The 21,794-nt window shown below is 37.7% G+C and overlaps 1 protein-coding gene across 1 annotated transcript in view; it reads left to right on the forward strand.

Moving 5' to 3' along the window:
- The window catches only part of LOC145688235 (uncharacterized), a 257,031-nt gene that overhangs the window by 56,121 nt on the left and 179,116 nt on the right, over window positions 1-21,794 (forward strand). The window contains exon 2 of the mRNA XM_081762150.1: window positions 13,472-13,502. The gene's annotated coding sequence lies outside the window, so the exon portion shown is untranslated. The remainder of the gene's footprint in view (window positions 1-13,471; window positions 13,503-21,794) is intronic.

Genomic DNA, 21,794 nt, shown 5'->3' on the forward strand with positions numbered 1-21,794 from the left:
AGAGCATTGTTTAGGCTGTTTAGTACATGCTATGCATGTGCCTGACGTGTATCTTATGTAGCTAAAGTATCTCAAATGAATATACCTGGTACTTGTCAAATGTACCCTTGTACATCGTACCCCCTTAAATAAGCATTACCCTAGGCGAAATTGATAATTTTGAGTACGTTCTTATTCTTTATCCCTAACATACGCAAATAATTAACTGATCACATATGTATGAAAGATTAATCTTCATTTTTATTCATCAGTTATGTCATCTCTTTCTTCTAAATTCATCTCCCAAATTTTATTCATTTGGTGCTTATTTTTTTCTAAGCGATGGTTTTACTAGAAGCAACAAATGCATCACATTCGGGAGATGAATTTAGAAGAGACAACGTAACTGATGAGTAAAAATTAAGATGATAACTTCATACATACGTGATCAGTTTATTATTTACGTATGTTAGGGATAAAGAATAAGAACATACTCAAATCTTATCAATTTCACCAAGAGTACTGTTTATGTAAGGAAAGGGGTTTGCTTACCTGAGTGCAAGGGTAGATTAAGTTGAGACTGCAAAAATAAAGCAGAGAAACAACGGCACAATGTCCATTCACAGTGTCTTCAACAGCCCCAAAAAAGATTTCTCCATCACATCTCATCAACAAATTATACTACCTAACAATATTCAAAAATAAATAGAGCAGTTAACATACTGTATACGTACATAACTACTGCATTCAGGCCCACAATTAATCACTACTGAAAATAAGATTATCTAAACATAAATAATTGTAATTAGGCATCCTCCACTTTATAGTAATCGGATTATTATTTTTCCTTCACAATAACACGCAGATACGTATTATCGCTTGCCATTTGAAACAGGAGCAGGAAGTGGAGCAGAAAGCACGAGAAACCATTGCATGTTACTGCGCATGAGCAAATGCAAACAACTCGCTGTCATTCGTGCGTCGCTCAGATATCAATTATGTGTCATAAGTATCTGAAAAAGTATGCACCTAAAGGACGTACCTAGAACATGAAAGATATGTCCCAAGTGACAACATAAAACGCAAATGACTATCACAGTGCGAAACTGAGCCAGGTATATAAATGCTACATTTGTGGTACATAGTCGCAAATATTAATTAGGTGTAACAAGTACCTAAAACTTTAGGTAGCTGAAGTACATACTTAGTACATGAATACCATATGTGCCAAGTGTCGGGTACCTAAAAAGTAGCTGGGACACGTAAATGGAACATGCCTAGCACATATTGTGCTGAGCTCCACCATGGCTAAGCGGTTAGCGTACGCGCCTTTGACGCGGGAGACCCGGGTTCGATTCCCGGCGGGAGCTCATGTGGTTCGGATTCCACGTTAATCAGTAGGTCCACGTCTCATATAGCCTCGCTGCTGAACGGGACGATAAGCTCAAAATCAACTCAACATATTGTGCTGTTCGGGATCTAGTCTACAAAGCAATTTTTGATTTTATAACAATACAGTAGATTTTTTTTCGAAAATCGAGATGAGACTAATTTTTTATGATAATTTTCGCCTCGTCTCGAATTTGAAAATGCACGTATCGTCTCGAAAACGAGACAAGAAATTTCTCATATCGTGGGCAACACTAAGTGTGTGAAAATGTCATTATGTAGAGTGGACCATTTATCTTGACGCAGACTTGAAACATAAACTAATATATTTGGTCTAGGAATTAATTCGTGCGGGTGGACAAGAGATGGCGCAACGAACGGAGCGTCCCACAGTTCCGTGTATCCACACATGTGTTGCAAACCCCTGTCATCGCGTATCGTTCGTAGTATAGGGCAGTGGATTAAAGCGTCAACAACACCAGTTTGTAGTTAAGTGAACATGGCGCAATTTGTGCCTGATAAAGTGTTTTTGCGGAGTGTCCTGCTGCATTACTTTAACATGCAGAAAAGTGCGACTGAAAGTCATCGTATTTTGGTGGAAGTGTATGGTGACCATGCTCTAGCTGAGCGAACGTGTCAGAAGTGGTTTGCACGGTTTAGAAGTGATGATTTCGGCTTGGCAGACCAAGAGCGAGCTGGACAGCCAAAAAAATTTCAAGACGAAGAATTGACAGCATTGCTCGAGCAGGATTCGTGTCAAACGCAGGAACAACTTGCAGCAGCATTAGGCGTTGATCAAACAACAGTCTCCAAACGCTTGAAAGCCATGGGAATGATTCAAAAGATGTCACATTGGGTTCCACATGAATTGAAAGACAGAGACGTTGAAAGACGAAAAACCATTTGCGAATTGCTGCTTCAACGACAGAGCAGAAAGGGGTTTCTGCATCGAATTATTACGGGTGATGAGAAGTGGATCTATTACGAGAACCCTAAACGAAAAAAGGCCTGGGTGAAACCAGGTGAACCAGGTCCATCACAACCAAAACGAGATATTCACTGTGCAAAGGTTATGCTGTGCATATGGTGGGATATGAAAGGTGTGGTGTACTATGAGCTGCTGCAGCCGGGTGAAACTATGAATGGAGAACGTTATCGACGACAATTAATGCGTTTGAAGCAAGCTCTGGCCAGAACACGACCAGAATGGGAGAACAGACATGATAAACTTATTGTTCAACATGATAGCGCTCGCCCACATGTCGCAAAACCGGTCAAAACCTATTTAGAAAATGTCGGATGGGAAGTTTTACCCCACCCGCCGTATTCACCAGACGTTGCTCCTTCGGACTACTACTTGTTCGATTGCATGAACAACGATTTGATTGGACAGCGGTTTACTTCTTCAGAAGATATCGAAACATGGGTCTCTGACTGGATCGCTTCCAAGGATGAGGACTTCTTTCGCCACGGAATCCGTACATTGCCTGACAGATGGGCGAAAGTGGTGGCTAGCGATGGACAATATTTTTCTTAAGGTATTTATGTATTTTGTGTTTGTACTACAGCTTCAATGTGTGCGTACCAACCGCACGAATTAATTCCTAGACCAAATATTAAATGAGGAAAAAAATATCAAGCTGTATACAATACAAATATCGATAGAAGATATTGTTTGACATACTCTGTAACACCATTAGATTTACTGTATTGGCAGCCCAACATAAAATTGTACTTTTTTGAAATAGCACTACATCAGATTGTAACATGTTTCAAAATTGCATGTTAAACGAAAGATTACAAAACCTTATTCATTATTACAAGCTGAGGTAGGTACAATAACAGAAAAATCCAAATTTTGGAGGCCTCTACAACAACAATAATGCAAATGATTTTCCCGGAGAAATGCAGTGTATAAAAATAATATAAAAACAATCCTGTCTCACAAGGCTATATCTTTTACATGAATGCTCATAAAACCAAGTAAATTTTTACACCTTCAAAACTAACATTTTTCCCTTGGTGCCAGTAGCAAGTTTCCGATAGTCTCTCTGGTCGTAGTAGTTTGCTCGTTCACTTCCTAGTATGCGCCGAGTCGAGATGACAACAACACAGCAAGAAAAAACATTTTGCATTCTCCGTTTCAACAACTGTAATCTATAGCTGTGCAACGTGATCTTCGTCGAGGGCAGGGCACCGCCTCCTACATCTCAGGGCATTTGACAATAGTTTCAAGATACTAGTTGACCATGTATTAAAAATAAATGAAAACCTTGCATTCCTGAACTATTTTAAAAATTTCTCCAATTTTTTTTATCATGTGTAAACATATAAAATAATATAGTCTTGTGAAATCTGGTGATTATTTCTGGAACACCCTGTAAATCTAAAGTATTTCAGTGCCAAATTCTACGAGTATGGTATGACAAATTACAAAAGATCTGTAACAATGTTACAAGGGATTGAAACTTTTACATCTCCCAATGTAAGCATACGGTAGCTATACACAGATCAGCCAGACTATTATGACCACTTACCTATTGTCAATGTAAACCCGTCCAGGCGATAGCAGCGTCACCTGACGAGGAATACCTGCTAGTCAGACACACGTACGGCACATGTAGTATCAGTCAGCATGCTGGCCGTGTGTAGAATGGGGAAGGCGCGATCTGAATTTGACAGAGAGCAGATTGTAACTAGTGGTGGACAGAAAAACCGTTTTTTCGATTTCTGTTTTTTAGAAAAACCGAAACCGAGTTTTGAAAAATTTCAAAAAATGTTTTTTCACCGAAACCAGTTTTCTCCAAAACATGTTCTGTTTTCACCGAAAACGGTTATAGGTTCTCTCAAAAACCGTTTCGGTTTTCGCCGGATCCGGTTCGGTTTTCTTCAAAACCGGTTCCGGTTTTCTCCAAAAACCGTTTCAGTTTAACCGAAACTGATTCTATTTCTGACAAGAATAGTGTTTCGTTGTTCGCTGCAAACTGAGTACGTTTCCACAGAAATAGTTTTATGTGATTTCCAAAATAGTTTGCAGATAACCGAAACCGGTTTCGTCGTAAAACCAAACCGGTTATGGGAGAAAACCGAAAACCGTTTAGGTGAAAAAGCGAACCGGCTTTGGAGGAAAACAAATTTAGGTTTTTCGGGTTTCGGTTTTTATAAAAACCGGTTTTGAGTATCCCTAATTGTAATGGCCCGGAGGCTCAACACGAGTATTTCGGAAACTGCAGGACTTGTCGGGTGTTCGAGGAGTGCTGCCGTGGTGAGTGTCTTTAACAAGTGGCGAAACCAAGTTGAAACGACGTTCAAACGTCGAGGGGTTGGGCGGCCCTCTCTCATTACAGATGTCGGACGTTCGTAGGCTGGGCAGACTGGTAAAAACAGGACAGGCGGCGAACTGTGGTGGAACTAACATCACACTTGAATGCTGGGCAGAGTACAAGTGTGTCTGAACACACAGTGTACAGAACATTCCTAACGATGGGCCTTCAGAGCAGACGAACCATCCATGTGCTAATGTTAACACGACGACATCGACAACTACGACTGAAATGGGTACGTGACCATCACTACTGGACCTTGGCGCAGTGGCAGAGCGTTGCATGGTCTGATGAATCACGATACCTTCTTCATCGTGGCGATGGGAGGTGAAAATTCGTCGTCTTCCAGGGGAACAACTCCTTGAGACCTGCAATGCAAGATGGTGACAAGCTGGCGGCGGCTCAATTATGCTCTGGAGGACATTCGCGTGGGAATCCATGGGTCCAGTGGAGCTCGCGCAAAGCACCATGACGGCTGAGGCGTATCGTACACTGGTTGCAGACCACATACACCCGTTCATGACGACCATGTTTTCCAACAGCAATGGCATTTTTCCACAAGGTAATGCACCATGTCACAAAGCTAGGAGTGTGATGGAGTGGGTGCTGGCCCCCCAACTCGCCGGATCTGAACCCAATCGAACACCTCTGGGATATGATTGAACGTGCCGTCAGAACGCATCACCCCCTCCCTGGAATTTACGGGAATTACGTGGCCAGTGTGTGTGTGTATGTGTGTGTAGATGTGGTGCCAACTCCCTCCAGTGACCTACCAAGACCTGATTGCTTCCTTGCCAAGATGCGTCGCCGCTGTTACCCGTGCCAAAGGTGGACATGCCGATTATCAGGTGGGTGGTCATAATGTTCTGGCTGATCGGTGTAGTTTCACTTAAGATGTATGTGGTACTTTATCTATCCGTAACTACTGGCCAAATCTGAGCGAAATTCGGTGGGCAAATAGCCCATGGTATAAGGAATAAAAATTGCTGTATTTGATGGTCGAGCTCGACCAGGGACAGACTCGGCTCGCGTTGGATACTTTATTTCTCGGTAACTACTCACTTAATCTGAACGGCAGACAAGCAGCCCATTATCTAGAAAATAAAGATCGCTCTATTTGGTGACCAAGCTCGGCCAGTGACAGTCTCGGCTTGTTTTGTATGTGAAACTCTATTTCTTGGTAACTACTGGTCAGATTTAAAGTAAATTTAGGGAGCAAATAGCCCATGGTTTAAAGAATAACACTGATATGCAAGGTTTTGTTGTTTTTAAGTGAAGACGTGTATCGGAATCGATTTTTTTTTCTGCAGATTACGAAAATGATCTTCAAAATTGTGTATCATGTCAGGTTTTTTCACAAATCACGAAAATGTCAAAATTAAAAAAAAAAACTATTTTTTAATCTGTAGACGCAGGCCAGGGAATTCATATCTTGACGTTGTCATCCCTGGCGCCTCTCCTAATCGTTGCAGAGACATGAACGGCCCCTTGTTGGAAAGCTAATAGAACAAGTAATGCAACGAGCTATGTTTGGTGCATCTGAGCTCCCATTTGTAAAAGAAGAAGAAATTCGGAATATTTGTAAAATATGTCATTTTCTGAATTTCCGGCCACGCTGGCAACACTGTTAGTTATTCTACGTTGGAAAAAAAATACGAGTTCCTTACATAGTCATATCAACCATATAGGAAAATGAAAGCCGTTGCTACAATAGGAAGGAAAAAAATCAAAGTGCAACCACCATTTATAAAATTTTGTGGTTCGTAAACATTCACGTTGTTACCCCTGGCGCCTCCTAATTGTCACAGAGACATGATCAACACCTTGTTGGAAAGGTAATAAACCAGGAAAGCCAACGAGGTATGTTTGGTACCCCTGAACTCCCATTTGTAGAAGAAGAAATTCGAAATATTTGTAAAAAAAATGAATTTCCGGTCCACTTACAACACTGTTAGTAATTCCACGCTGATCAAAAAAATTAATACAAGTGCCTTACATAGTAATACCAACCATATAGAAAATGGAAGCCGTAACTACAATAGGAAGGGATAAACAAAACAAAGTGCAATCACCTGTATAAAATTTATAATTTGGTTTGTATGCATTCACATTGGCAACCCTGGCGTCTCCCCCACTCCTTGTCACAGAGATATGAGTGACATCTTGGTTGGAAAGCTCATGAAACAGGGAATGCAACGAGGTATGCTTCGCACCCATAGTCTAATAGTCATAGAAGAACGGTAAGAAGAAAGAGAGAAAAAAAAAGAAAAACCTAAATGCATAGTTTAAAACATACATACCTAACATTCGTCACCGGGCTTCCCTTGAAACTTTATCTTCTTGGATTTTCGTTGGTGTTCTTCCGTACAGTCTCTTCTTAACATCCAGCAATATTCGGTCATCATATGGACAGCCCACCTTCCTTTCCTTGGTATCTCTTTTCCATCACTTGAATGTCCTGATGGAAACGCTCGCCATGTTCTTCCGTAAAATCACCAAGATTGTCAGGAAAGTAATTGAGATGAGCATGAAGAAAGTGAACTTTGACGCTCATGTTGCAGGCAAGCAGTTTAAAAGATTCCAACATCTCATCGATTAAAACGCTGTAATTTGCAGCCTTCTTGTTCCCCAAAAAGTTTTGTACCACATTTCTGAACGCAGCCTAATCTGGATGTGATAAAATTCGGTACAATTGTTGTAACATTCAGCGATATATTTGTTTCTTTTTACACATTAATTCCATTTAAACTTTCCAACAAGTCGATCACATCATTTTCTATATGGTTGGTATGACTATGTGACACACTCATACGATTTTTTTTTTTTGCCAGCGTAGGATTACTAACAGTGTTGCCAGCGTGGCCGGAAATTAAAAAAAATAACAAATTTTACAACTTTTTCGACTTTCTTCTTCCTTTTCTTCTACGAACTGGTGCCAGAGTTACCAAACTTATCTCGTTGGATTCCTTGTTCTATTACCTTTTCAACAAGGTGTGGATCATGTCTCAGTGACAATTAGGAGGCGCCAGGGGTAACAACGTGAATGTTTACGAACCACAAAATTTTATGAACGGTGGTTGTACTTTGATTTTTTTCTCGCTTCCTATTGTAGTTACGGCTTTCATTTTTCTATATGGTTGATATGACTATGTAAGGAACTCGTATCAATTTTTCTTTTTACCTACGTAAAATAACTAACAGTGTTGCCAGCGTGGCTCGAAATTTAAAAAAATGACATTTTTTTTGCAAATATTTCGAATTTCTTCTTCTACGAATGGGAGCTCAGATGCACCAAATATAGCTCGTTGCATTACTTGTTCTATTAGCTTTCCAACAAAGGGTCGTTCATGTCTCTGCAACGATCAGAAGATGCGCCAGGGATGACAACGTCAAGATACGAATTCCCTGGCAGGCGTCTACAGATTAAAAAATTTGTTTTTTTTTTTTTTTCAATTTTGACATTTTCGTGATTTGTGAACAAACCTGACGTGATACAAAACTTTGAAGGTCATTTTCGTAATCAGCAGAAAAAAAATCGATTCGGATGCACCATTTTATTTTAAAACAACAGAAGAAAGCTGAAAATTTGCAGATCAGTGTAATCATTGCTGTATTTGGTTGCCGGACTCGGCCAGGGACAGACTCGGCTCACTTTATATGAGTACTTTATTTCTCAATAACTATTGGTCTGATTTAAACAAAATACAGTAGACAAGTAGTCCATTGTCCATATAATAAAGATCGCTATATTTGGTGGCCAGACTCGCTTTGTACGTATGTGGCACTTTATTTCTCGGTAACTACTGGTCGAATCTGAACTAAATTTGGTGGACAAGTAGCCCATCGTCTACATAATTAAAATCACAGTATATTTCGTGGTCGGGCTCAGCCAGGGGCATGTTCAGCTGCTCATTTTATATTTGGCACTTTATTTTCTGTAAAAACTGGTTGAATCTAAATTAAATTTTGTGGGCAAGTAGCCCATAGTCTAAGGAATAAAAATTGCTACATTTGGTGACCGAGCTCGGCCAGGGATAGGCTCCGCTGGACAACAGAGGCTATGTTTGTCAGCTCTGCATACAGTGAGCTTCTTAATTCGATTCACTTCGGCTTGTTTGATATTCGGAAAAGTGTGTAGATAATTATCACCTCTAAGAACGTATCCTTTTCAATAGACGAAAAAATCATAATATAATTGTAATTTTATATCTCAAACCAATTCCGAAGATACGATAAATATTGTTAAAGTTTGCAACGCTGTTTGGAATTATGTAATTGTGAAAACTTATAATTGCAACTACCAAAATACTGTTGCTGGAATATTATAGAAGCAAAGGAAAGCAACAATCATTTTAAACATTTCTCACAAATACACCATTTTAAGGAGTTTAGCAATGTCTATCCATGTTTTCACATATGTGAGGGGCATTTAATTAGCAGAATGCGAATATCCTATTCGATTGCACGGATTTTGGAAAAGGACCCCGCACAATCCTTATGGAAATTGGATTTAGATGGAGTTGCTTGAAAACGTGATATATTGTGATCCTGAGGAAAAGCCTCAATGGACCAACAACGAATCACTAACCGTTTGGCCACTTAAGAAAAATAAATAAAAACAGGCAAAGATAACGATATTCTGGTTTTCGGTGAAAATGACTGAAACCGTCGTATGTTGTTTATCTTGTCATCCTGAGAAAAAGTTTCAATTGGCGCAACCACCAATCACTGACTGTTTGGTCACCAGGAGGACACATTTTTTTTATATATATATAACAGCCGAAGATGATGATATTCAGGGATTTTGGTGAAATTGCATGACACCGTGAAAAGGTTTAAATCTTCTCATCCTTAGAAAAAGTCACGAATGGGTGCTAACACGAATCAGTGGTTGTTTTGTGAAACATATATACAGCATGCGTATATTTCACTACCAAATGATTTTATTGAAGGTAAATATGATGATTACACTGACGTTTTGTTGGTACTTCTAGACTTCTTTGGCGACTGTGATGGGTGCACGTGTCAAGTCAAGGGTACAACAATCCTAGGCGAAAGCTGATCCGAATATCAAGACAGGAACGTTAACAACTAGGCCTGTCGTTCAAGTACTATCAGGGCATTCGTCTGTGAAAAATAACTAAAAAAGAAAAACATCAATCACAGTGTTTACAGCAAGGATTGTGAACCCACCTGTCTTCAGAATGCCAACTTAGTGTCACTGCACAACAGACAGTAGAGAGCTGCGGCAGCTATGATATTAGGAACAACTGATATTTACATTTTCTTGCACAGATTTGCAACTTTCACCTTCGCTGGCCACGTAAGAAGGATGACGTACCTAAGCGGTTACACAACCTGGAAAAGGGATGGGAAGAGTAGCGGCATAGGAGCATAACCATGGGACGTAAAACTTAAAGATTTCATTTTTTTTAGCGGTATAGGTAACATCCCGATATATTCTTTGTGGGGAAAAGGAAAACCCCGGAAATCTCCAGCCAAAATAGCCGGCCCGGACCAAACCTCCGGAATCGAACAAATGGTCTACCAACTGACTTACAGTTGCTCGGTAGCCACAGCTTCACACTTTTTCTCAGGATCACATCTACAACATATCACACTTTCATTCATTTCCACCGAAATCCGGAATATTGTTATCTTTGGCTATCTTTAAAAAATGGCCTTGTAGTGGCCAAACTGTTAGTGATTGGTGGTTGTGTCTATTTATAGACTTTTCCTCAGGATCACAGTATCTACAACTTACCACTGTTTCAGTCATTTCCTCCGAAATCCAGAATATCGTTATCTTTGGCTGCTTTCAAAACAATGGCCTCGTAATGGCCAAATGGTCAGTGATTGGCGGTTGGGCCTATTGAGACTTTTTCTCAGTATCATAATATCTACAACATATCACAGTTTCAGTTGTTTTCACCTACATCCAGAATATCGTTATCTTTGGCTGTTTTCAAAAACGTGTCCCTGTAGTGGCCAAACGGTCAGTGCCACTGAGACTTTTCTCAGCACCACAATATCTAAATATATATCACGTTTTCAAGCAATTTCACCGAAATCCAATTTCCATAAGAACTGTGCGGGGTCCTTTATCGTGAAGAAGTGAAAGATAATTTTGAAACGGATATGATTTTTGTCTTAATTTAAAGGCATGGAATTTGACAGTGGAAGCTTTGCAAAATAGATAATGAGAATATTTCATTATTTCATTCACTTGCATGTACGGTGTCAAGTCTATTCCAAACGTTTGGAGTACGAGTTCAATATGGTGGGCATAGGTAGGGTCGCCTACGAGACAAAACGAGACTAGAAATAAGACTTTTTGTCTCGTTTTCGTAAATTTTGTAAAAGTCTTGTCTCGTCTCAATTCTCGGAAAGCTTTTCTCCTCTTGTTTTGTCAGTTCATGTACAAAATTTATGACCTTTTTTTTTTTTTTTTTTTTTCTCAATTTCATCTAGAAGTTATCAGAATCCTTCCGCGTCACGAGAGATCCACAAAGAGGGTGATATTACAACATTTATACCATGTTTATTAATAGAGTATATTGTGCAAAGACTTGCTTATCTTTAAACATTGATAAATACCCTTCATTATGCGTGTACAACCACTTTATCAATTTATATTTTTTTATATCATGTAACACTAAAACAGTGTTTGAGAGTTTGTCTGAACTAGTCTTGCTTTCATTTGTCTGAACTAGTCTTGCTCACGAAACTCCACCGTACCGATTCTCAATAATGAAAGGGAAATTTGAATATTATAGAAATGGCTCCCCCTTTCCCCCCTTAGGAGCGGAATTTTTGAAAAGACTGAAACATATGTTCCATTATTTTTATTTAAGAGATTATGCACTGAATTTCACATCTCTAACTTAAGCGAATCTATACATTCGGCACTTTGTGAATAAAGTGAAATTTCAATATCATCGAAATTGTCCCTTGTTTCCCTTAGAAGCTGAATTTTCAGAAACGCTAAAACACACATTTCCTTATTTGTAATGAAGAATTCATGTATCAAGCTTTATCTCTAACTTTAGAGATTTGTGAGATACACTATCCGTGGCAATAAATATAGGTCCCCTTTACCAACCTTAGGATACTTATTTCGAGTATCCCTTGCTTTCCTTATTCTCTACAAATTTCTCTACAAGAGGGTTATTCTCTACAAATTTCAGGTTTCTATGCATAGTAGTATGGCCTGGGGGATGATGAGTCTTCTTTCATTCTTTTCATTTCTTTTATCTTTTCACGATTTTCTCCGAAACGACTCTCGTAAATAAATGCTTCTGTAATAACTGCAGCATAATATGATTCAGTTTAAGAAGTGGGGCCGCGGTGGCTCAGTGGTAGAGCGTTCACCTCTGGTGCTTGGAGTCCCGGGTTCTATCCCAGTCCCCGCCAAGTGAACTTTGTGGTGGACAAACACCGTGTGCGTGGGTTTTCTCGGGGTTCTCCCGTTTCCTCCCACTTTCTTCATTCCACCATTTCATTCATTACTTATCATCACGTCTCCTTTAGCCTAACCGGCATAAACGTGGGACGTAAAACTCAAAGATTTCATTTCAGTTTAAGAAGTAATAGCGAGAAAGTTGAGTTCGATGGACCGTGCCCTCTAGTGAATATGTGTTAGTGTATAGAAAGAAGCTGCTGGTTTTAATCGAAACCATTGTACTTCGAATTGCGCAGCTAACATTTTGTCTATGCTTGTTTTTTCATATTGTCCTTTACACGCACTATCTCTTACCCTGTGCTTCTGCAGGTGATGGAAGTGATCCTGAAATACGTAAAACATGCATGTACCTATTTTTCTTTAAATAAGTTAAAGTCCTTCGAACATCGAAACATTTTGAGACAAGAAATCAGTTGATCATCGTTGCACAGACTAGCTACTTTATTCAGCGATATTTGTGTTCGAGCAATTGATGCTTTTGAGATGACAATTCGATGATATTTGGAAGATTATGTTGAAATATGTATTTTGTATAAAAATATTCAAAAGTATGATCTTCATTAGTGTGATCTCAGTTTTCACTTAGCCAAGAATAAGGTATCAATATCTTTGACAACGTACATCAAAGTTTTCCTGAATTATGATATCTTTGTTCTGAAACTGTTGAGTCATATTGATAAAAACTTGGTCACTGGCGCGAAATTGAACAAACCAGCGACGTATAGTGTATTTATTCACTGCTTCTGGCTCAAATGCATTGTTGATGTTTTCCGTGGTTAGGAGTGGAGAATATCCTAATTTGAACTCGTAAATGAAAATCACTGAGAATTGTGTGTTTTCCTTAATAGGCTTTCGCATAACCCTGTTTAACTACACACTTCCTCTGAACTGACTGGGTACCACATCCGGTTTTCTGAACATATATGGAGTTCCTTACGTTGTATGCGTGATGTCTGTTCTTTGGTTGTTTACAAACAGTGCCTTCGCACCAGTCGTAAATAGTCATTTCAATCGCGCTGACCAATACTGAGCAAGCACTTTGTACAAGTACTAAACATTATTGGTGATGGCTGGCCACTTGCATCGGTTGTATCATAGATAGCAAAAATTGCCAATGTTAGGCAGCTATAGAACTAAAAAAATCTGACTAGCCATCAAACAACGGTTGAAGTTTTTTTTTCAGTTTGTATTCATTTCGAATTTTGTAGATAATTGTACTGCATACGACAAATGATCAATATCATGTAACGTATTGTTTATCTTTGAAGTATTTGAACATATAAACTACACGGTAACTAATAATCTTATTTTTTTTCAGGAAAACTATGACATTTGATTGGATTTCTTTGGTAAGTAAACTTAAATTTCATATTATTCTTAGAATCTTAATGAAAGTTTGCGATAGAAACATCTCCCCTTCTAATCTTTGGTAGATAGGAGGAATATCTTACAGAAAATAAGATAATGTAAAACAAATATTTTGGAACTAAGCTCAAGTAAAAGAAAGGGAGAATTGTATCTTTACTGATGAAATACTTGCCTTCTGTACGAAGACTCCTAGTTCTTAGGTCACTTGGGCTTCTGATGAATCATACGTGTCGTGTGTTTCCTAGTCACACTCTTCTTTCCTCTTACACTTTTCATCCCACCACATTTCATCATCGTTCACTTACCTATGTCACACCTCTTCTTTAGGACTCAGGGCATAACTGTGAGACATTAAAGATTTCATTTTATTTTTATTTTGATACAGTAAACTCCTTGAAGTTGGGATATTGATTTCCTTGAGCCAAAGATAATTCTACGCATTTTATTGCTACGTTAATTTCACATAATAATATACTATGTAGTTTTATATTTGCAGGGCTCATAGCGAGTCACTTTTTTTTAACTAAAAGTTACTTTTTTTCAAATTGGTCACTAAAAGTTAATTTGTTTTCAAATTTGTCACTAAAAGTTACTTTTTTGGGAGGTAAAGTGACCTTCTCGTGTGATTTATGTTTTGCATTGGCAGTTTTCTAAGAAAAATATTAAGAATAAATGAAAAAAGGCAGAAACTTGTTACTCATTTCTCTTTTGAAAGCTTCAGTACTTGCTGCCGCATGTGAAACAGTCAGCTTTATTCTCACTTCAGCTTTTATTCTTTCAAAAGCACAGTGGATGGTTGGTGGATGATTAAGCTCTCAAGGCGGGGTTGAGAACCCTTCTTTGTCTATTCTTTCTTCTATCATAATAATCATTTAGTTGTCTCTCGTAATAGTTAACGCTCCGCACAACGTTGCGTGTGTGTGTTTGTGTGGTTCATCATATGTTATTCTTCTTGTTTGTTCTTAAGAGTAGGTGATGAATTTGAATATTTCATGGCTTTGAGAACTCTCAATGCTAAGTTAAATATAATGTCTGGGATGAAGAAATTCAGAAATAGGCCAGAACTGATTCCACTTACTCAGAAGCTTTTTACATCTGCTAAGTCTGCTTACCGTAACTACAAAGCATACTTAGAAAACCTAAGAAAGGAGGAAGCTCAAAGAGAAGAAGTAGAGAAGAAAAGATGAAACAAGACAACAAAGAGAGAGGTGACGGAGAAATTGACAAAGGAAAAAAGGGGCATGATGAGATTTTGGTCACATTTTCGTGTACTTTTGGTCACTTTTCAACTATTTACAAGAGACCAGATTACTATGAGCCCTGTTTTTGTAATATGTAGAGGGAAATGTTTACTAAAAAAAAGTAGGTGTTCAACTGAAAAATACTTTTCTCACTTTTCTGTAGTGTATTGTTGGAAGTGTTTATTTTAGAAGGTAGTAATGGTACAGGGTCAATCCATGCCAAGTAATCGAGAAAAAAATTGCCGCTCGACCTTATCAAAAAATTCTAAGTTTTTCATGAATGTTTACACTATATCAGGGTTCTCAAAACTACAACCATTTTTAAAAACATATCGTAGCGACGCAGTTTCTGCCAGTAGATGTGGGAAAACTAGTCCTCACTCATAAATATTCATGAGGGGCGATAATTTTGATATTGTAAGAGTTTTTAATGCACGGGTGGTCGACAGTTTGAATAATTGATACACCTTCCTCCGCATATTAATGATCTTGTAAATGACACAGAAGAAATACGATAATATATGCAGTTGCGGACGGATGTAGTATATGGAAAAAAGAACATAAACAGAACTAGGATTTTCCCAGGTGGAGAACTGTACGCTAAACCTTTTGCTTGTAGTGCGGAGTTTTTACTTATAAATGTTATAAACGTTACTGCATATGAACAAACTTATACTGAACAGGAAGTCAGCAGAATCCGCGCCGGGAATCGAACCAGGGCTCTCCCAATTGGTAAACCGTACGATAAACCTTTTGCTTAGCAGCTGTTGTTACTTATATGTAGTTATGAATTGTGTAAGACGTATAACTGGTATTTATAAAGTATATGTTAAGGAAGTTATATTGGATAGGGAGGCATGACACTACCGGGACTCGAACCAGGATTTTCCTACCGTACGCTAATCCTTTTTTTATGCTTTCACTGTAGACTTTTCACTTATAAATGGTATAAATTTTACTATGTAAGAACAAACTTATGAGTTACTGTTTTTTCTGTCTTGAGGGCAAAGCGAAAACACATATTCTGGCATGAGTCTTGTATACTTATCTACTCGAGACACTTTACGAGTAGGCAATGTTGAAAGGTGAATGATTGTAAAATGTTGAAAATGAAGGAAAGTGGGAGGAAATGGAGAACCCTGAGAAAATCCACAGTTTGTTGTCCATCACAAATTGTTTTGGTCTGGGATTGAACTAGGGATCCTCGTGCCAGATGGGTGCACTCTACCAACGGACTAAACTGTTTCCGTTCAAAGAAGTATTCCGTAGTGATAATTAAGAATGTTGTCTAATATATTTCTCGTAGGTTTCGTGCTCATATTGTTAAATAAAGCATTTTTTTCTACTAACATTACAATGGTCAAATGATGAAAGTGATTATGCATAAGAAAAAATAAAAATTGAATGGTCGTATAAGATAATTTCTAATATTAAAAGTTACGTAAAATTGAATTACTCGCACACAAATCGTGTTCAAAGAATCAATATATAAACGTTTCATACACACCTGTATCGCCCTCCTATAATGCAACTTGATAGTTCCTTCGTTTATTAAAGTTTAAGTTGAATCCTTGTTGCGATAAAATTTCAAATACGCATTAACAGTCCAGATAAAGAAACACTTCGTCTTTTGAAAGTTCATGTATCGCTAATTTTGATACCAACAAATAGTTCTAGGCAGGAAAGTTAGTTATGTGATCTTATATTTCGTGCAAGTGGTGTTGTCCACCACCACCCCCATAGAATTGTCCATCACAATTGCACATGTTCTGAGATTGAACACTAATACCATTTTACAAACACTACCTGGTTCACTTTTCCAGTTTTAGCTACTGGCATAAGCATACCAACTCATCATCTGAGAAAAATAATCGTTATAGTTGGGGGTCAATCTCAACCACGTATAGTCTCAGCTTGAAAACAGGCTGCTTTTCTTAATTCTTTTGCACGATGGGAGTTTTCAAGTTTATTTCACCGCAGCATGTTCTTATTTTCTTCGTTATGTTTAAAGTTGTACATTAAATTTTAAAAAAGGTTCCACGGTAGAAGACAGCGAAAACATTTATTACAAGAGTCTTATACACCCACCTAATGGCCTTATAATTTTGAATGCAAGAGTATAAAGCTGTAATATTAAAACTGTGGTCCGTGGACCATAGGTAATTCTTGAAATCTATCCTTCTGATCCTCTTAAAAATTAGTCCGAAAAAACAAAATAAAATTCATGTAACTTGTGTATCACATAATATACTAAGAATCTCAAACAGTTATTGATATTACTGTGGGATTACAAAATATTCTTCATTGCCTTCAAAATCGTTCACCTCTGGCGCGTGATGGGTCCATGATTCGATCTTAGCCGGCCAAGCGGTTATTACGGTTGGCACACCGCATGTAAGCAAGTTTTCTCAGGATTCTCACATTTCCTCCCTGAATCATTATTTAATAATAATTGTAAGGTATAATCATAGCCTCGTAATGATTCTATTACAAGAGAAAGAAAGATCAAATTAAAATGCTTTATATACAACTAAAACTAATTCAATCCTTTGAAAAAATAAATATACCTGTTTCAAAGATAGAATTTTATTTCGACAGTCACATCTTATTAAAACGCTTGCAGGGACACGAGTTTACTAATAAGTACATGAGAATTCGTCAAATCGTAATTGTACAATTATAAAATGCTATAAAATATCAAATAATACTTTCGATAAAGTGAATACGTTTAATATGAAATAATACTTTCGATAAAATCTACCGAAACTATATTTGGGAAGAAGTTAAATGTTAACTAAAAGCATGAAAATCGTATTATTATTCAATTCAAAATCTTTTGTCGTTGTAAAATTCTGTCGAGGAAGTTGAGGTTTTATTATATACAACGATAATCGTGCCTGTTATACTGTATATTATGAAACATGGTAGCTTCCTTAGTCTGAAGGAAGTCCTTTGGGTTAAGGGAAAGGCTAATTAAGCCAATGAATGAATGTAGTAGGAAATGGAAGTACCAGGATAAGAAAGATGTTGTCCACCACAAAGTTCACTTGGTTGGTTTTGAATCACGAACATCAAAGATTGTCGTTCTTCCACTGAGTCACCGAGCTCTCCTGCTTTTGCACATACTACATCATTCTGCTATAAGCGTGAATCTTTTTCCCATATCCGACTATACCTCACTGTTGGTCTACAAGTCTTCAAGAGGTTACCATACCTTGGGTTATTGTCAGGATTAAAAAAGTAAACCTCACTCTTGGTCTACAAGTCTTCAAGAGGTTACCATACCTTGGTTATTGTCAGGATTAAAAAAGTAAAGCGTCTGCAGTGTGTCAATTCGTTATACGTAGGTTTTCTACTGGTTGCCTAACAAAAGGGTTGTGTTTGATTTTTAAGTCCAAGGTAATTATTCACAACAGTACAATCTTGTCATTTTACTAACAAAATGGAATAAGTATTTCACGTTATCATTTTAATAAGAAGTGTTTCTCTTATACTCCAATGCATTTTATAAACATTTTATCCTTTATCTCAAATTATTGAGCTTTCTAATATGTATTCTTTTTAAACACACATAGGGTGGAACCGGCTATAGTCGACCTAGGTTAGTAGTCGACCACTTGGAAAAAATACATAGTTAAGATTAAATCTATTCCATTGTGAATTCCAAGGAATGTCTTATTGAAAACTTTAAACATTGTCTGGTATCACTGCAAACTTGTATTGTTTTGTTTGACACGGTTAGCCTGAATCGCGCCAAAGTGTTTAGGTCTATAGCAGGAGACGGAAGAAACACAGAAGTATCATATTTTTTTGGAATACTGACAACGGGTAGGAAAAATGTGTTTATACAATCATGGCCGTTACTAATTCAGGTTTTAATATTCAAAAAGCTTGTGTTGGGTTAGTTCTTTAGTTTAATACTCGAATATAATAAAATTTGTTTCTTTTGGGACAAAGAATGGGGGAGGTCGACTACTGCATTCTTTCAAACGGTCAATTTCTATAGTCGACCAGGGTGGTCGACTAATACCATTTTGAAAATTCGTAAGAAATTAATTAACAAAGTATATGTCTTGAAAGTTTTGAAGTTAATATGCTCTTTAGATCACAAAAGAATAAATTTAAAGCAACGGAAGCAGTAGGCGACCGGGGAGGTCGAGTACTGGAAACAAAGTGGTCGACTTTAGAGAAGAGTAATATTTGTGATAAGAAAATGAAATAAAATGAATTTGAAGAACTTTGAAAAAGCACATGAAGAAAATTGAATTAGAAACAGACAGACAGAGAGAGATAGATTAGTATTGGATATCTGTAAATACCTATTGCGTGCCAATATTTGATATTGTAGTTTTGAATATTCTATTCAGACTTGGATCTCATGCCTTTGATTTAGATGCTGAAGAATGTTGAGTGTTCTCTCCTTGCAGAATATTGATCCATTATTTGACTTGCTAAGAGGGAGAATGAGCTTCATTCACACTATGAAGCAACTTGTTCGATTAATTCATTAATTTGTTTATTTTTTTGCCAAGAAGCTGAAGTCATATCCAGTCTCGCCGTTGAGGAATGGAAGACCTGGTCCTGCATGGTATCATTCATTTTTGAGAAGGCACCCAGAAGTGACTGAAAGGACAGCGGTAACAGTATCTAAAGTACATGCGTGTGTTACAGAGACTGCAATCAGATCTTGGTTTCAGGAACTGAAGGAGTACCTAACTAGCGTTAATTGTCATGATTTGCTGGAAGATTCAGAAAGAATTCTAAATGCTGATGAGACAAACTTTCATCTATGTCCTCAAACTGGGGTAATTTTGGGACCCAAAGGTTGGAAAAACTTATATGAAGTGGCTTCTGGAACAGAAAAGGATACAATTACAGTTCTACCTGGATTCAATGCTGTAGGAAGCATTTTGTCAACTATGGTAGTGTTCCCCTATGTGAAGCCATCCAAAGATTTGGTAAATACTGTACCAAAAGAATGGGGATTAGGATTATCTGATAGTAGATGGATGAACTCTGAAACATTCTATGAATACATTGCTAACGTTTTGCTCCCTTGGTTGAAAAGAAGAAATACAAAGTTTCCCGTGCTTTTCCTCGTTGGCGGACATAGAACTCATTTAAACTTGAACACTAGTAACTTGTGCACTGAAAATGGCATTATTCTGTACGTCTTGTACCCCAACGCGACCCACATATTACAACCGGCAGATGTAGGTGTATTTAGAAGTTTAAAGGGTGCTTGGCGGAAAGCTGTCCACGAATGGCAAACCGAAAATTCGTATAAGGTCTTCATCAAGTTAGATTTTTGTCCACTTCTAGCTAAAGTTATACAAAATCGTGCCAACCTTGAAATCATAAGGAATGCCTTTCGAAAGTGTGGATTCTTTCCCTTTGACCCAATTGCCGCTGATTACACAAAATGCATTGTCCCACCAAACGCTTCACAATCCAGTCACGCGGTAAGTGTGTGTGAAATTCCACCACAATCTACGAGTGAAACCCCATCAGCTTGTGAGCCAACAGTTGCGGCATATAGAAATACTGTTGAACTGATGAAGTATGAACTAGGATTGGAAACATTGGACAAATTTGAGATGGTGAGAGAATCGCAGGGCGAATCAAGTGTACGTGATGAAGAAACAATATTATTTCAGTTCTGGCTGAAAGTACAGCAGAAAGCAAAGAAACAAACTGAACACAACTGTGAAACTTCGAATGAACAAGGTTCCTTACTCTCAAAGGCTTTAACAGTTGATGTTAGGCATACAAGCACTAGTCCATTGACATTTAATGATTCTCCTCTCAGCAGTGGGCAAGATGTTCCTCCCGAATGTGGAAGTAATCAAGCTTCATTGGAAAATTTTGAGCAGCATTTGTGGTGGCCAACAAAGGTAGACTCTGAGAAAACACGTTGCCGGGGAACTAGATCGAGATCTTCGAACAAAATTCAATTTGCCATATCTTCAGTAGAATGGAAAAATTATTATGAGGGAAAGGAAGAAATGAAACGAAGGAAGTTAGAAGAAAAAGAAAATCGACAAGGGGCTTGCCTTGAGAAGTTTTCAGCGAAAGGAAACAACAAGCGTTCTGGCAATAGAAAGAAAGTACACAAAGGGATATCAAGTTCTGAGAACCGGAAAAGGATTCCTGATAGTGTCAATCATGAGCAAGAAACATCGAACCCATCCGAAAACAGTGCTTTTGATATCCCTGAGCATTATTATTGTATTCCTGAATCAGTGGAACGTGCTACAATTAAACATAAAATTTGCAGTCAATGCAAAGGAAATATCGACGAAAGCAATAAATTACAGCCCGAATGTGTAACTTGTGCAGACTGTTTGTGCAAAACCCATCTTCCATGCATTCCCAAATTTACAGAGCGTTCTTCCTGATTTGGAAGCACATACTGCAGAAGAGTATGAAGATTTCCAATGCTCAAGCTATTTCTATCAATGCGAAGATAGCGACAGCAGCGATGAGGATTTTCTTCTGAGTCAATGTCCTTCGAAATGACTATTTATATCTATTTCTATTATTAATTTAGGCTATAACTATTCTATAGAGAAGTCATTAGTTGCTGTTATAAACTATATTTATAATATGTTACGTTAGTTTCTTGTTCAACTTTAAAAATAGCCTATCTTCGCACTTTCAGATATAATTTGCACAAAATTGTCGAATAGGCCTGTATTTATTTAAAAATATGTTGTGGTTTAGATCCAATGGTAGCTACAATTTTTATTTAAAATATTGTGAATTATAAATGTGTTTTTATATCAATTTCTGAGATTAGAAGGACAAACTTATAACTTGGAAATCCTGGTCGACTACTGGTATACGTAGTGGTCGAACTTCGATTTTGGGTGGTCGGCTATAGCAAAATTTGTCACATTTATAATAAAAAAGTGTAATAAATTAATGTAATAACATTTTTGAAAACTAACCTAATCCCATGATTCTAGAGAGTGCACAGAGTACTATACACATTTTTTGGACATATTCAATTAAAGAAAGAACACTAAATAC

This window comes from Thermobia domestica, chromosome 6, assembly GCF_964235325.1.
Source record: "Thermobia domestica chromosome 6, izTheDome1.hap1.1, whole genome shotgun sequence".
NCBI classification, from domain to species: Eukaryota; Metazoa; Arthropoda; class Insecta; order Zygentoma; family Lepismatidae; genus Thermobia; species Thermobia domestica.